General features: G+C 42.8%; 1 pseudogene; it reads right to left on the minus strand.

Annotated features, from left to right (window-relative positions):
* The window catches only part of LOC125597501, a 59,223-nt pseudogene that overhangs the window by 17,837 nt on the left and 26,860 nt on the right, over positions 1–14,526 (minus strand).

Here is a 14,526-nt window from a genome sequence, read left to right on the forward strand (position 1 = left end):
GCATGTAGAAGGCAGTTGTGTCCTTCTCAAACAGTTTGAGCTTTCCCACACCTTCTATTGGGATCATAGCACCATTAGCTATCATAACACTCCCTGTTGCAGCCTTGATCTCACTTATAAGTCTCCTATCACTGATCATATGATGGCTTGCTCCAAAATCAATCACAATGGGTTTAGGAGCTCCGGATTGTACACCATGTTTCTTGCTTGCTGCTAAAGCTTGTACATGTTCCATGAACACTCTCCACTCCTTCCTGGTGATGCAATCATCAGCTCCACCCTCTTTCTTCTGCTCTCTTAACACCACACTGTCTTCTACTGATTCACCCATGTAGGCTGAGTAAGAACACTCTCCTCTCACCACTAGTTGCGCAGCCTCCTTGATCATCTTCAAGCTCATCTTGTCACTTAGATAACCAGACTCACTGTCCTTCCTCCAAGCCTTTCTCCTCATGAACCATACTTTGGAAAGCTTTCTCAACCTTCCCTTCTTACAGTTTGTAACACCCTTCCACTGAATTGACTTCTTGTTCTTCTCACACACATCACAAATGTATTGAACAAGCTCACACATCTCATTCACAAGAAAGTTAAAGATAACATCTTGTTCTCTCCTTTCTTGAATTACCTCTGGCCTTGCTGTAAGCTCCAGCCACACTTCTTTCAGCCTTCCCACAAGCTGATAAAGCTCATCCTTTCCTTGTTTCCAGTCACGGATCTCTCTCTTGTCCTCACTGCCCTTCACAAGTTTGGACCTTTCTTCACTAGCTGCTTCAATCCCACTCTTTCTAGTGATCTCTTGAACAGCTTCATCTTCAAAAATAACCAACTCCTTTAAAGGTTCTTCCTTTATCTGATTACTCCAAATCCCACAGCTTCCAAAAACTGTTTTCACCCAATCTGACCAGATCCACTCGTTTTCTCTCCCTTTCTTCACTTGATAACTTGATCTTGTCTTCATCTCTCTGCTAAAGTCGTTTGATTCCATCAGATGCCCTCATCAAACCCATCAGATGAAGAACATAGCTCAAAAACCACCAAGAACACTCAAGAACACCAAGAACAGCTCAAGAACACAAACCCAGATTTTTAAAAACAAGAATAACACACTCCCACCCTTTTAATAACCTGGCTCTGATACCATATACACTTTTGTGTATTAGAGTGTGTTTAAGAACAATCAGAATGTTTTGTGTAAGATTAAAGAGATTAAGAGAATAAGTAGAGAGAGAATAGAGAGAATACTCAAAACTCCATTAATTGATTTAATGTCTCAGATACAAGTTATAAATGAAGAGATAAGGCTGATACATGTGAGATTTTCAGAGATCTCAGGTTGTGTGTGTGTATAAGCTCCAATGGAGCAAGCTCAGAAGATTAGAGTTTGTTTTAGGTGATTTTAGAGAGAGGGTTTATAAGAGTGTTTCTGTGTTTACTTAAATAAGAAACAAGAGACTTTGAGAGATTAAGAGTATAAGAAAGGGAGAGATTAAAGGGAATCTGATTCAAGAACACATTTCATTATGAAGTGGAGAGGGGAAATCCCCCAAACTCCCTTAAGGCTCCAAATCGCCATTTACATGCTTATTTATAAGCTCAATAGGTTTACACAATCTGAAACCTATATCTAATGGATAATATTAACTTGTAATGAATGGATGGCTAGGATGGAAAGTTGGTCTTGCAATCTGTGTGATCTGTCTTGATTGGAGGAGAGCTAGTTGATATCTGATTGGTTTATTCAAACTGGTCAAAGGGAAGGCTGTTCTCCCATTGGCTCCTTATAGGCTCCCATGTATCCAGCCCTTATTCAGATCAGGTTCATGGTAAAGGCTGTCTTTCACTTTACAGCTACAGCCAGCCTGTCCATACTCCAAAGTAGCCAATCAGCTCCATCTCAGCTCTCATTGGCCGCTTGCCTTCACAAGGGATCTCCTTGATTCCCTTTTGATGCTCCACGACCAGACTCCTTTTACTCAGCCCTAAGTGTGCACAAAGCCTCCATGACATGTTCTGATCACGCCCTAACTTTACACATCTTGTCCCGGACTTTGCACAATCTCAAAACATCTCAAATGGCCAAGTTGTGTATCCTCGGGTTGTCTCGGTCCGTACGGATCCGTACAGGTCCGTACCATCCGTACTGCCTCGCCCTAAGTATGCACACTTGCCCATTTGCTCCCAAACACTCTTCTAAGTCCCTCCTGGACTTGGCCCTATCTTTGCACAGCCATATGAGCACTTCTGGACACCTTCAAACACTCCTAAAGTCTTCATAGATAATCTCCGGAGGTCGTGCCCTATTCTTGCTCAAGACTCAATCTCAACTCAACACTTCACCACTCCATTTCTTTTCTTCAAGTCAACATCCGTACTGCCTCGCCCTAAGTATGCACACTTGCCCATTTGCTCCCAAACACTCTTCTAAGTCCCTCCTGGACTTGGCCCTATCTTTGCACAGCCATATGAGCACTTCTGGACACCTTCAAACACTCCTAAAGTCTTCATAGATAATCTCCGGAGGTCTTGCCCTATTCTTGCTCAAGACTCAATCTCAACTCAACACTTCACCACTCCATTTCTTTTCTTCAAGTCAACACTCCCCCTCAAGCTTGACTTTAGCTGATCCTAAGTCAAGCTTGGAACCTTGAAGAACTTCCTCATTAAAAACCTCACCAAGGAAAACCCTTTGGGACAAAACCTTGATGAGGGAAAAAGAGTAAAGCCTCCAAGGCCTAGGGATTGGCCAGTGAGTCTTTGTGCCTTACCAGCAATGTAAGGGACACGAAGACTCTGGATCATGGCCCTCATTTGATGCAAGATAGAACCCACTCCTCTTGCTCATCATCAACACTTCTTGTACTCTTCTTTAGACAGATCTTGGTCTCTCCCCCTTTCTCACAACCTTCTTGTTGTGATCAAGTGCTCGGACTACCAGATCTTCCTTGATAGATACAAGCTGAGTCTTGGCTGCTTCTTCTTCATGAGTCACCACCATGTTACTGAAACCTTCATGACAGGATGCTTCAGACTGTAGTACCAATCACCTCACTCTAGAGGCCGCATTGGTGATTGCTTCTTCATCCTTCATTATGCTTCATAACTGATCTGTTCCTCTTCTTGAATAACCACCAAGTACTCTCAGATCATGTAAGCTTCAACAATACAAAGGGGATTTCGAAATGGGACTCAAAGCATGTGAAGTCAAGGCTAGCTGGCTGCTGAGAGGCTTCACATGCTTGGACAGGCTGTAAAGTAGCTTTACCTTTCCAACTATGACCAGACCTTATCCAAACAGCTCCTCCCTTATCCATACTCCTCTTGGGCGTGCTTCTCCTCACCAAAGTGATCCAAGGTAACTTCCTAAGCCTTTAACTTAGTTACCACAGTAAAACTAAAGTTACTGTGGTAAAACTCCAAAGTTACCATCTGCCCCAATACTCTTCATCTATCCATGTATCAACTCTTCATCACCTCATCTCAACAATTAAGTTTAATCTGAGAATTAAAGAGATTGGAGATTAAGAACAAGAGAGAGAGAGACTCAAAACTCCATTAGATTGATTAATGAGAGAGTTTACAACATATATAGATAAGAGATACACTAAAACGTCCAGGTTCAGTCTAGCTAGGATCAGAAGCATGTGTAGTCAAAGATGCTTGATTTAAACTAGCCAATAAGGTTCCTCACATGCTTGGGTATCTTGCTTTAACTTTCCAGCTAGTGCCAGCCTGTCTAAAGCTCTCTAGCATTGACCAGACCTTATCCAAACTCCTCCTTGCTTATCCAGACTCCTCCTGGCGTGTTTCACTCTCCAAATGGATGCAAGGTAACTTCCAAAGCCTTTTAACTTAGTTACCGCAGTAACAATTAAGTTACTGTGGTAAATCTCCAAAGTTACTGTCTGCTCCAACTCTCTTCCTCTATCCATGTATCAACTCTTCATCACTTCATCTCAACACTTTATTCTCTCATCTCAACACTCCCCCTCAAGCTTGACCATGTGGAACAAGTCAAGCTTGGAAGAACCATGAGATCTCCCTCATTAAAACCTCATTAAGGAAAACCCATTGGGACAAAACCTTAATGAGGAAAGAGTAGAGATCACATGATCAGGAGAGTGTATAGACTAGTCCTTAGGCGAGAGATCAATGAGTCCTAACCTGATGTGTATGGACTCCATTGTCTTTTGCCTTGCTGCCTTTGTGAACACATCTGCTAACTGATCCTCACTCCGAGTATAACAAGGTAGAATCACCCCAAGAATCATCATCTGCCTCACCTTGTGACAATCAACCTCAATGTGCTTTGTTCTCTCATGGAACACAGAATTAGATGCAATGTGGATAGCTGCTTGGCTATCACAATGCATTGTCATTGGCGTTGCTTGAATAATCTCCAGATGCTTCAAAATCCCTTTTATCCACACTAGCTCATTTGTAAGCTTCAGCATTGCTCTATACTCGGCCTCAGCACTGAAGCAAGACACTACCTTCTGCTTCTTACTCTTCCAAGTGACCAAGTTACCACCAATGAATGTACAATAGCCTGTGGTTGATCTTCTGTCTGCTCGGTCTCCAGCCCAATCTGCATCACAGTAGCCTACAACCTCAGTACTCTTGTTACATCCCATCCATACTCCAAGACCAGTAGTTCCATTCAGATACATCAAGATCCTTTCCACCATCCGCCAATGGTGCTCCTTAGGAACTTGCATGTGTTGACTGACTTGATTCACCGCAAAACACACATCAGGTCTAGTAATGGTAAGATAAATCAACTTCCCCACCAGCTTCCTATATAGCTTAGGATCATGGAACGTCTTGCTATCCTCAATCTCCCCCTCACGTGGAACCTTGTAACCATCCTCCATTGGCATATTGGCTGTCTTTCCTCCATAGGCATCTGCTCCCTTCAAGAGATCAATCACATACTTCCTTTGGGACATAAACAATCCTTCCTTTGATCTGCATATCTCAATCCCAAGAAAATACTTCATTTCCCCCAAGTCTTTAATCTCAAAGCTTGCCTTGAGATACTCCTTTGTAGCCTTGATGCCTTCCTTATCACTGCCTGTGATGATGATATCATCCACATACACAAGCAACACCACAATACCAGATGAGGTGGTTAGGGTAAAGAGAGTGTGATCCAATTCTGACTTTCTGAACCCTCTCCCATTCAGTGTAGTACTCAACTTGTTGTACTACGCCCTTGGAGACTGCTTGAGACCATAGATAGCTTTCCTCAACCTCAACACATTACCCTTCTTTACTAGATGTTCAAGACCTGGTGGTGGATGCATGTATACTTCATCTTCCAACTCTCCTTGAAGGAATGCATTCTTCACATCCATTTGCCACAAATCCTACTCAAGATTCACAGCTAAAGATAATACAATCCTGATAGTATGAAGTTTAGCCACAGGAGCAAAGGTCTCAACATAGTCCTCACCATATGTCTGAGTAAATCCTCTTGCCACCAACCTAGATTTGCGCCTCTCTATTCTCCCATCAGGATGAAACTTGATTGTGAACACCCATTTACTAGCCACTGCCTTCTTCCCTTTAGGCAGCTCACTCTCATACCACGTTCCATTCTTAATCATGGCTCCGGACTCATCAGCAACTGAATCTCTCCACTCCTTTAAAGCCATAGCTTCTTCATATGTCCTTGGAATATAGCTCTCATCCAAGCTTACTGTGAAGGCTGTATGCTCGTCCGGAAACTCTGCAAAGGAACACATAGCTTGAGAAGGATGCTCCACAGCCTGGGCATTGTAGTACACTCTCGTGTTTACCCAGTTGGAAGCATCTCTTTTCACCCTTGTGCTCCTCCTTAGCTCCTGAACTTGTTCTTCTTGTGGCTCTTGCCCATCTTCACTTGATTGAGCACCACTCTCATTTGACCCATTAGGATCTCCTTCCCACTCTCCACTCTCATCTGAGCCAGTAGACTCTCTTTGCCCATCTCCACTAGACTGAGCATCACTTTCTACTTCCTGTGTCACCTCTTGATTATGCTGGCCTGAATCTTCTTGATTTTGCACTTGCTCATGAGATTCAGTTCCATTCCCCCTCTCATGATCAAGAGGAGTTGTTCTTTCAGTTTCACTAGTCGGATTGGAAGACTCTCTTCTTCCAGATTCCTGATCCTGGGATAACCCTATCCCTAGCTTCTCCAACAGCACCCTCAGTGTTGTTGCTCTATCAGATGGGGCTTGAGACAAATCCTTCAGATTTTCCCACTCCTTTTCTTCATAATACCCTTTTGATTCAATAAACTTCACTTCTCTAGATACCATCACTCTCCTTGCTTCAGGATCATAGCACTTGTATCCCTTCTGAGTGATAGAGTATCCAATGAACATAGCCTTAGTACTCTTTGCCTCCAGCTTGTTTCTCTGTTCTCCTGGAGTCATGACATAGCATACACACCCAAATACTCGTAGGTGATCAAAAAAAGGCTTGCTCTTATTCAGCACCTCAAATGGAGACAGATTCTGGTGCAGCCTGGGTATGGCTTCTGCTCCTGGATCACTTGAAGGGGGAACGAAATAGGGATGTCCTTGGAGGCTACTAGCACTCTGCTGGACTATGGACGTCTCTCTGAAGCTATGGAATGGCAACAGAGATGGTTTGCTACTCAAAGACACAAGATCACCTTGTATTGTCTAAGATGGGATTCACAGGAATTCCTTCCTTTAAGTGAGATCAATGTTCTTGAGCTTGTTGAGATGAAGAGTGTCAAGTGAAGAATGGAGATGAGGGTTGAGTAGAATGAAGAAGAGGAAGGATAGGAAGGTTTGGGAGCTTTGGGATCAGCCTGTCCGTACAAGGCCGTACATGGCCGTACATGACAGGACAGGCCGTACAAGATAGGATCGACCAAAGCTCAACCAAACCTCACCATAAGTTATCCGAGTTACTTAAGTAAAGAGGAGAAGTTACCTTGGCATTTGTGGATGGATCAGACCGTTGGAAAGGATAAGGGAGAGTCTTGGACAGGCTGGCACAGCTGGACACGGAAAAGCAAAAGGTATGAGCCAGCTAATGAAGGCTCACACGCGCGGCTCACCTCATTGGACAAGTTTGAAATGGCCTTTGACTCCACATGCTTACCTTATCCTCTTAGCTACGAAAACCCTTGTCTCTTCTCTTATAAAGTTGTAAACACTCTCATTAATACAATCAAGCAAGTTATGAGTCTCTCTTAGTCTTTCTAAAAACTCTCTCTAGACTCCAAATCTTATTTCAGACTTTAATCTTTTCTAAACTCATTCTAATCTTCTCTAAACACTCAGATTACTCTTAACATCATTAAAACTATCATGGTATCAGAGCCAGGTTAGTGAGAGCCTGAGGTCGTGTGAGATTCTTTGAAGTTACAAGTTTGAAGCTTTGAAGAAACTCTTGTGTGTTCTTGGGTGTTTGAGAGGTTCCGGGTACATTTCAAGTTCAAGACTAGTTGTGGTGTGTTGTCTGAAGCTGCGTGGGTTGAAGATCGAGGCTGTGAGGGTTTCTACAAGTCATTCAACTCAAGATAGAGTTCCTGAAGCTTAGAGAGTTCATCATTCAACATGGAGAGTGGGATGAACATGAACATGAAGGTAGCCGTGTGTTTCAAGGGAAACAACTACTTGGTATGGTCAAGGATGGTGAGAACCACGGTGGGAAGCAAGGGGTTGTGGAAGCATATCAACCCCGGAGAAGCTCCAAAACTCATCACTCAAGGAGAGGATGATGGTGAGGCTGCAAGCAACGCGGCTGAGAAGTGGTATCAAGAGGACATGCTGGTGATGTCAGTGCTTCACGCATCCCTTGAGCCAGCAATCTTAGATGCCTACAGCTACTGTGAGTCTGCTAAGGAACTGTGGGACACACTGAAGAAGGTGTATGGGAATACATCAAACTTGAGCAGGGTGTTTGAGGTGAAGCAAGCGATTAACAACCTGGTACAAGAGGATATGGAGTTCACTAAACACCTTGGGAGATTCAGATCACTATGGTCCGAGATGGAGATGTTAAGGCCAAGCACTACAGATGCAGATGAGCTCAACAAGAGAAGAGAGCAAGACAAGGTCTTTGGCCTACTTCTCACCCTCAACCCGGCGTATAATGGTCTCATCCAGCACCTGCTTAGAGAAGACACTCTACCTGACCTTGAGGATGTGTGTGCGCGGATTCAGAAGGAGCAAGGCTCCATTGGGTTGTTTGCCAAGAAAGGAGACCTTTCCCTTGCAAGCCAAGCGACTCAAGAGGAAGGGAATGAAGCTACACAAGCAAATAAGGCTGCTGCGCATGGGAAGTATGAGGAGAGGAGGTTCAATGGGAACTGTGATCACTGCAAGAAGCATGGCCACAAGAAGAGTCAATGCTGGATCCTTCACCCACATCTCAAACCGGCAAAGTTCATGAAGGACCGTGAGGCAAGGGCTAATGTATCAGATGGAACGAGTGGAGCTGGTCCAAGCAAAGGAAAGGAGATAGATGGGCGTGAAGGAGGTGATGGGAAGTCTCTTGTAGCCTACACTGGAGCCCCAAGCAACCGTGGGAACTATGATCAAGAGTATCTAAGGAGATCCGACCTGGATGCTCTCATCAAGCTCTTTAAAGAGCATGGTAACACATTTGCTTATTCCTTTGGTGCTAGGGCTATAGAGAATGATGAGAATCTAACTAGAACTGATAGGATGCATGAAAGTGTGATTGAGATGTTAAACCAATCTAGAACGGCTAGTTTTGCTAGGAATGATCATGTATTCAAACCATCTAGTATCCTTGCTCATATTGCTAGGTCACATACCATTAAGCCTTTAGTAGTTGATTCTGGTGCATCTCATCATATGATAAGTGACACTAGTTTAATTAAAGACATTGTACCAATGAATGGTAATGTGATGATAGCTAATGGAGATAAGATACCTATTAGAGGAATAGGAAGTCTTAAACTGTTTGGTAAGGAGACTAAAGCCTTTTATATGCCTGAATTTACTTCAAACTTGTTATCTGTTAAGAAATGTGCTACTGATTTGCAATGCAATGTCATATTCAGTCCTAATGATGTGAAGTTTCAGGATATTAAAAGCAGCAAGATGATTGGAAAGGGAGTGACTAAAGGAGAATTGTATTTGCTCAAAGATCTTGCTCCTGTTTCTAGTTATAGCTGCTCGTTTACTTCTGTTTCTGGTTCTAGTTTAAGTAAAAATGCATTGTGGCATGCTAGATTAGGACACCCTCATAATAAGGCTTTAAAACTGATGTTGCCAGGTGTTTCCTTTGAGAATAATGAGTGTGAAGCTTGCATCTTAGGCAAGCATTGTAGAACTGTCTTTACCAAGTCTACTACTGTTTATGAAAAATGTTTTGATCTTATTCATTCTGATGTTTGGACTGCACCTTGCCTTTCTAGAGACAATCATAAGTACTATGTAACTTTCATTGATGAAAAATCCAAATACACCTGGTTAACTTTAATTCCAACCAAAGATAGGGTACTTGATGCATTTAAAAACTTTCAAGCCTATGTGACTAACCATTACAATGCCAAGATAAAAATTTTTAGGTCAGATAATGGAGGAGAGTACACAGGACAAGCATTCAAGCTACATCTATCTCAACATGGAATACTTCATCAGACAAGCTGTCCCTATACACCACAACAGAATGGTGTGGCTGAAAGGAAGAACAGGCACTTGATGGAAGTAGCCAGGTCCATGATGTTTCAATCCAATGTGCCTAAGAAGTTTTGGAGTGATGCAGTTGCTACGGCTTGTTATCTCATCAACAGGACACCAACTCTGATCCTTCAAGGACAATCACCATTTGAGGTATTGAATCAGTACAAACCTTCACTCGAGCATATGAAGATCTTTGGATGTTTGTGTTTTGTGATGGTGCCTGGAGAGATAAGAAACAAGCTAGAAGCTAAGAGTTCAAAGGCAATGTTCATTGGATACTCATCAAGTCAGAAAGGATACAAGTGCTATGATCCTAACACAAGGAGAGTGTTAGTATCTAGAGAAGTAAAGTTTGTTGAAGAAAAAGGATATTATGAAGAGCAGATTCAAGAAGATTTGAAGGATCTTACATCTGATAGAGCTGAAACCTTGAGGTTGATCCTAGAAGGGCTTGGAATCAACATGAACCAAGGACATCAGGGGGGGAGAAGCACAACTCCAGCACCGGATCATCAGACTTCCAACCTTGAGCATGAAGGGGGGAATGAAACAAGAACTCCAAACCTTGAGCGTGAAGAAACAAGTAGAGAAGAGAGTTCTGGCTCTCATGATCAAGGTGTGGAATCAGATGATCAACAAGAAGAAGCTAATGATCAGCTAAGGGAAGAGGGAGCTGAAGCAAGTCAGCTAGGAGAAGAAAGATCCGAAATGTTGTCACAAGAAGAAGAACAAGAGATGGCACAAGAAGGGCCAATGTTAAGAAGAAGTACAAGGCTGAGAAAGGACCCTTCCAGTTGGGTAAACACGAGAGTGTACTACAATGCCCAAGCTGTGGAGCATCCTACTCAGGCCGTGTGTTCTTTCAGTCAATATCCAGAAGCACATTGTGCATTTATGGTAAACTTGAATGAGAATCACATTCCAAGAAGCTATGAAGAGGCAATGGAGGATAAGGAGTGGAAGGAATCAGTAGGAGCTGAGGCAGGAGCTATGATAAAGAATGATACATGGTATGAGAGTGAACTACCAAAAGGGAAGAAGGCAGTGTCTAGTAGATGGATCTTTACAATCAAGTACAAGGCTGATGGGTCGATTGAGAGGAAGAAAACTAGACTAGTAGCAAGAGGGTTTACTCAGACATATGGAGAGGATTACATTGAGACATTTGCACCAGTAGCCAAGCTACACACAATTAGAATTGTTTTAAGCTTGGCTGTGAACCTTGGATGGGGATTGTGGCAAATGGATGTGAAGAATGCATTTCTACAAGGAGAACTTGAGGATGAAGTCTATATGTATCCTCCACCAGGTCTTGAACATCTAGTGAAGAGAGGGAATGTACTGAGGTTAAAGAAGGCTATCTATGGGCTGAAGCAATCACCAAGAGCATGGTACAACAAGCTGAGCACAACTCTGAATGGCCGAGGCTTTAGGAAGTCAGAATTGGACCATACTCTCTTTACCCTTACTACACCCTCAGGTATGGTTGCTCTCCTTGTGTATGTGGATGATATCATTATCACAGGAAGTGATAAAGAAGGTATCAAAGCAACCAAGGAGTTTCTAAAGTCTATGTTTGAAATAAAAGACTTGGGAGAAATGAAATACTTTCTTGGAATTGAGATTTGTAGATCCAAGGAAGGTTTGTTCATGTCCCAAAGGAAGTATACACTTGATCTTTTGAAAGATGCAGGTGCTTATGGAGGCAAGACAGCAAGAATGCCAATGGAGGATGGCTACAAAGTACCAAGAGAGGGGGAGATTGAAGACAGCAAGCCATTTCATGATCCTAAACTCTATAGAAAACTTGTTGGAAAATTGATTTATCTAACCATCACAAGACCTGATATATGCTTTGCTGTGAATCAGGTGAGTCAACACATGCAGCTTCCCAAGGAACATCATTGGCGTATGGTGGAGAGGTTGCTGATGTATCTAAATGGCTCGCCGGATCAAGGTGTATGGATGGGGTGCAATGGAAGCACAGAAGTGGTGGGCTATTGTGATGCTGATTGGGCAGGTGATAGAGCTGACAGAAGATCAACAACCGGCTATTGCACATTCATTGGAGGCAACTTGGTGACTTGGAAGAGTAAGAAACAGAAGGTGGTGTCATGCTCTAGTGCAGAAGCTGAATATAGAGCCATGCTGAAGCTTACAAACGAGCTAGTTTGGATCAAGGGCATCTTGAAGCATTTGGAGATAGCACAAGACACTCCAATGACAATGCATTGTGACAACCAGGCCGCCATTCACATAGCCTCCAACTCGGTGTTCCATGAGAGAACAAAGCACATTGAGGTTGATTGCCACAAGGTGAGGCAGATGATTGTCCTAGGAGTCATCTTGCCATGTTATACTAGGAGTGAAGATCAGTTGGCTGATGTATTCACCAAGGCTGCAAGGCAAAAGACAATGGAGTCCATTCATATCAGATTGGGCCTCATTGATCTTGGGAAGAGAAGCAGCTGATCCCCTTAGTCATGAGATCTTTACTCTTTTTCCCTCATTAAGGTTTTGTCCCAATGGGTTTTCCTTAGTGAGGTTTTTAATGAGGAAGATCTCATGGCTGTCCAAGCTTAGTCTTTCACAAAGCTAAGCTTGAGGGGGAGTGTTGAGATGAAGAGTGTCAAGTGAAGAATGGAGATGAGGGTTGAGTAGAATGAAGAAGAGGAAGGATAGGAAGGTTTGGGAGCTTTGGGATCAGCCTGTCCGTACAAGGCCGTACATGGCCGTACATGACAGGACAGGCCGTACAAGATAGGATCGACCAAAGCTCAACCAAACCTCACCATAAGTTATCCGAGTTACTTAAGTAAAGAGGAGAAGTTACCTTGGCATTTGTGGATGGATCAGACCGTTGGAAAGGATAAGGGAGAGTCTTGGACAGGCTGGCACAGCTGGACACGGAAAAGCAAAAGGTATGAGCCAGCTAATGAAGGCTCACACGCGCGGCTCACCTCATTGGACAAGTTTGAAATGGCCTTTGACTCCACATGCTTACCTTATCCTCTTAGCTACGAAAACCCTTGTCTCTTCTCTTATAAAGTTGTAAACACTCTCATTAATACAATCAAGCAAGTTATGAGTCTCTCTTAGTCTTTCTAAAAACTCTCTCTAGACTCCAAATCTTATTTCAGACTTTAATCTTTTCTAAACTCATTCTAATCTTCTCTAAACACTCAGATTACTCTTAACATCATTAAAACTATCAGAGCTGAACAGAGAAAGCTAGAGACAAGACAACAAAGTTGACTGAATAATTCTTAGATTGAAAGTTGAGAAAACAAAGTTGCCTCCCCCCATGTTCTTAAAGAAATCGACAAACAGAAACCCTAGAAGTAAACCAGGATGGTTTAATTCTAATTCTAATCCTAATCCAATTGAAATTGGTTTATTTTAAAATCCTAATTGTCTTTGGTTTAAATTAAATGAAAGCCCAATAACCAAAGCCCTTACAAAGTAATTAAATTAAACCAACATGCTGGTTTATCTTGATCTCCTTGTCTTGATCCAAGACCCACGATTTTGGCTATCTCCTGGAGCCTCTCCTCTTGTGCTCTCAGCCTTGATCTGGTTACTGGTCCACTCCACAAGCTGGCTAGCTCATTTAGTTCTTCTCTGCTCAAGTCTGGTTCTTCTCTGCTCAAGTCTGGTTCTTCTCTTCTCAAGTCTGGCTCTTCTTTTCTCAAGTCTGGTTCTTCTCTTCTCAAGTCTGGCTCGTCTTTTCTCAAGTCTGGCTCTTCCTCGTCAGACTCACTCAGCTCCCCAATGTCTCTACTCATGGCTACACCATCCCCTCCTCCTTTAAAAGGATTTGACCTCAAATCAAAATCATCTGCAATAAAAGGGTCCAAGTCAGAAACATTGAAAGTAGAACTGATTGTGTATTTCCCTTCAAGATCGATCTGGTAGGCATTGTTGTTGATTCTCTTCAGCACTCTGAAAGGTCCATCTTTCCTTGGTAGCAACTTTGATTTCCTCTCAACAGGAAACCTCTCTTTTCTCATGTGAATCCACACAAGATCACCCGGTTCAAGTACTAGCTCCTTGCGCCCCTTGTTCTTCTGCCTCTCATACATCTTGGTTCTCTCCTCAATGTTCTTCCTGACCTGCTCATGCAAAGACAAAACAAACTCGGCCTTTTGCTTGCCATCAAGGTTAGTTTGCTCTTTTAAAGGTAAAGCAAATAAATCAAGAGGAGACAATGGGTTAAAACCATAAACAACTTGAAAAGGTGAGAGTTTAGTAGCTGAATGCACTGCTCTGTTATATGCAAACTCTACATGTGGTAAACAATCCTTCCATGTCCTAATGTTACTCTTAATGATGGCACGCAATATGATATTTAGAGATCCTTAGAGTAACTAGAATATAAGTAAGAGTTTAAGTAGAGATTAGGAAGAGATTGTGAAAGATTAAGAGACTTGAGAGCTTTTTAGTGTCTAAGAGAGAATCATGGTGACTTAGGAAATTAGAGAGAGACTCAGAACTGTATGATCTTATTAATGAGTGAGGTTACATATTTATATTGTTCTAGACATTAGGGTTTTCGAAACACAAGAGTAGATAAGCATGTGAGGTCAAGGGAAGAGCCTTTGCTTTTGTTTGAACCGGCCAATGACTAGCTTCACACGTTCGGGCATCTTCCTGATCCTGGTCCAAGATGCTCTTCCTTTCCAGCCCTTGCCAGCCTGTCCTAGCTGTCAAGCCGCGCCTCCCTTATCCACTCCAACGTCTGGATAAGCTTTTGGTCGAGTGTAACTTCACCTCGGTCCATAAGAGTTACTCGGTGAAGTTACCATCCTAGTTTTACCTTGGTACGGTCAGTGTACGGATGGCCCGT

Source organism: Brassica napus, unplaced genomic scaffold (genome assembly GCF_020379485.1).
Source record: "Brassica napus cultivar Da-Ae unplaced genomic scaffold, Da-Ae ScsIHWf_1473;HRSCAF=2065, whole genome shotgun sequence".
NCBI lineage: Eukaryota > Viridiplantae > Streptophyta > Magnoliopsida > Brassicales > Brassicaceae > Brassica > Brassica napus.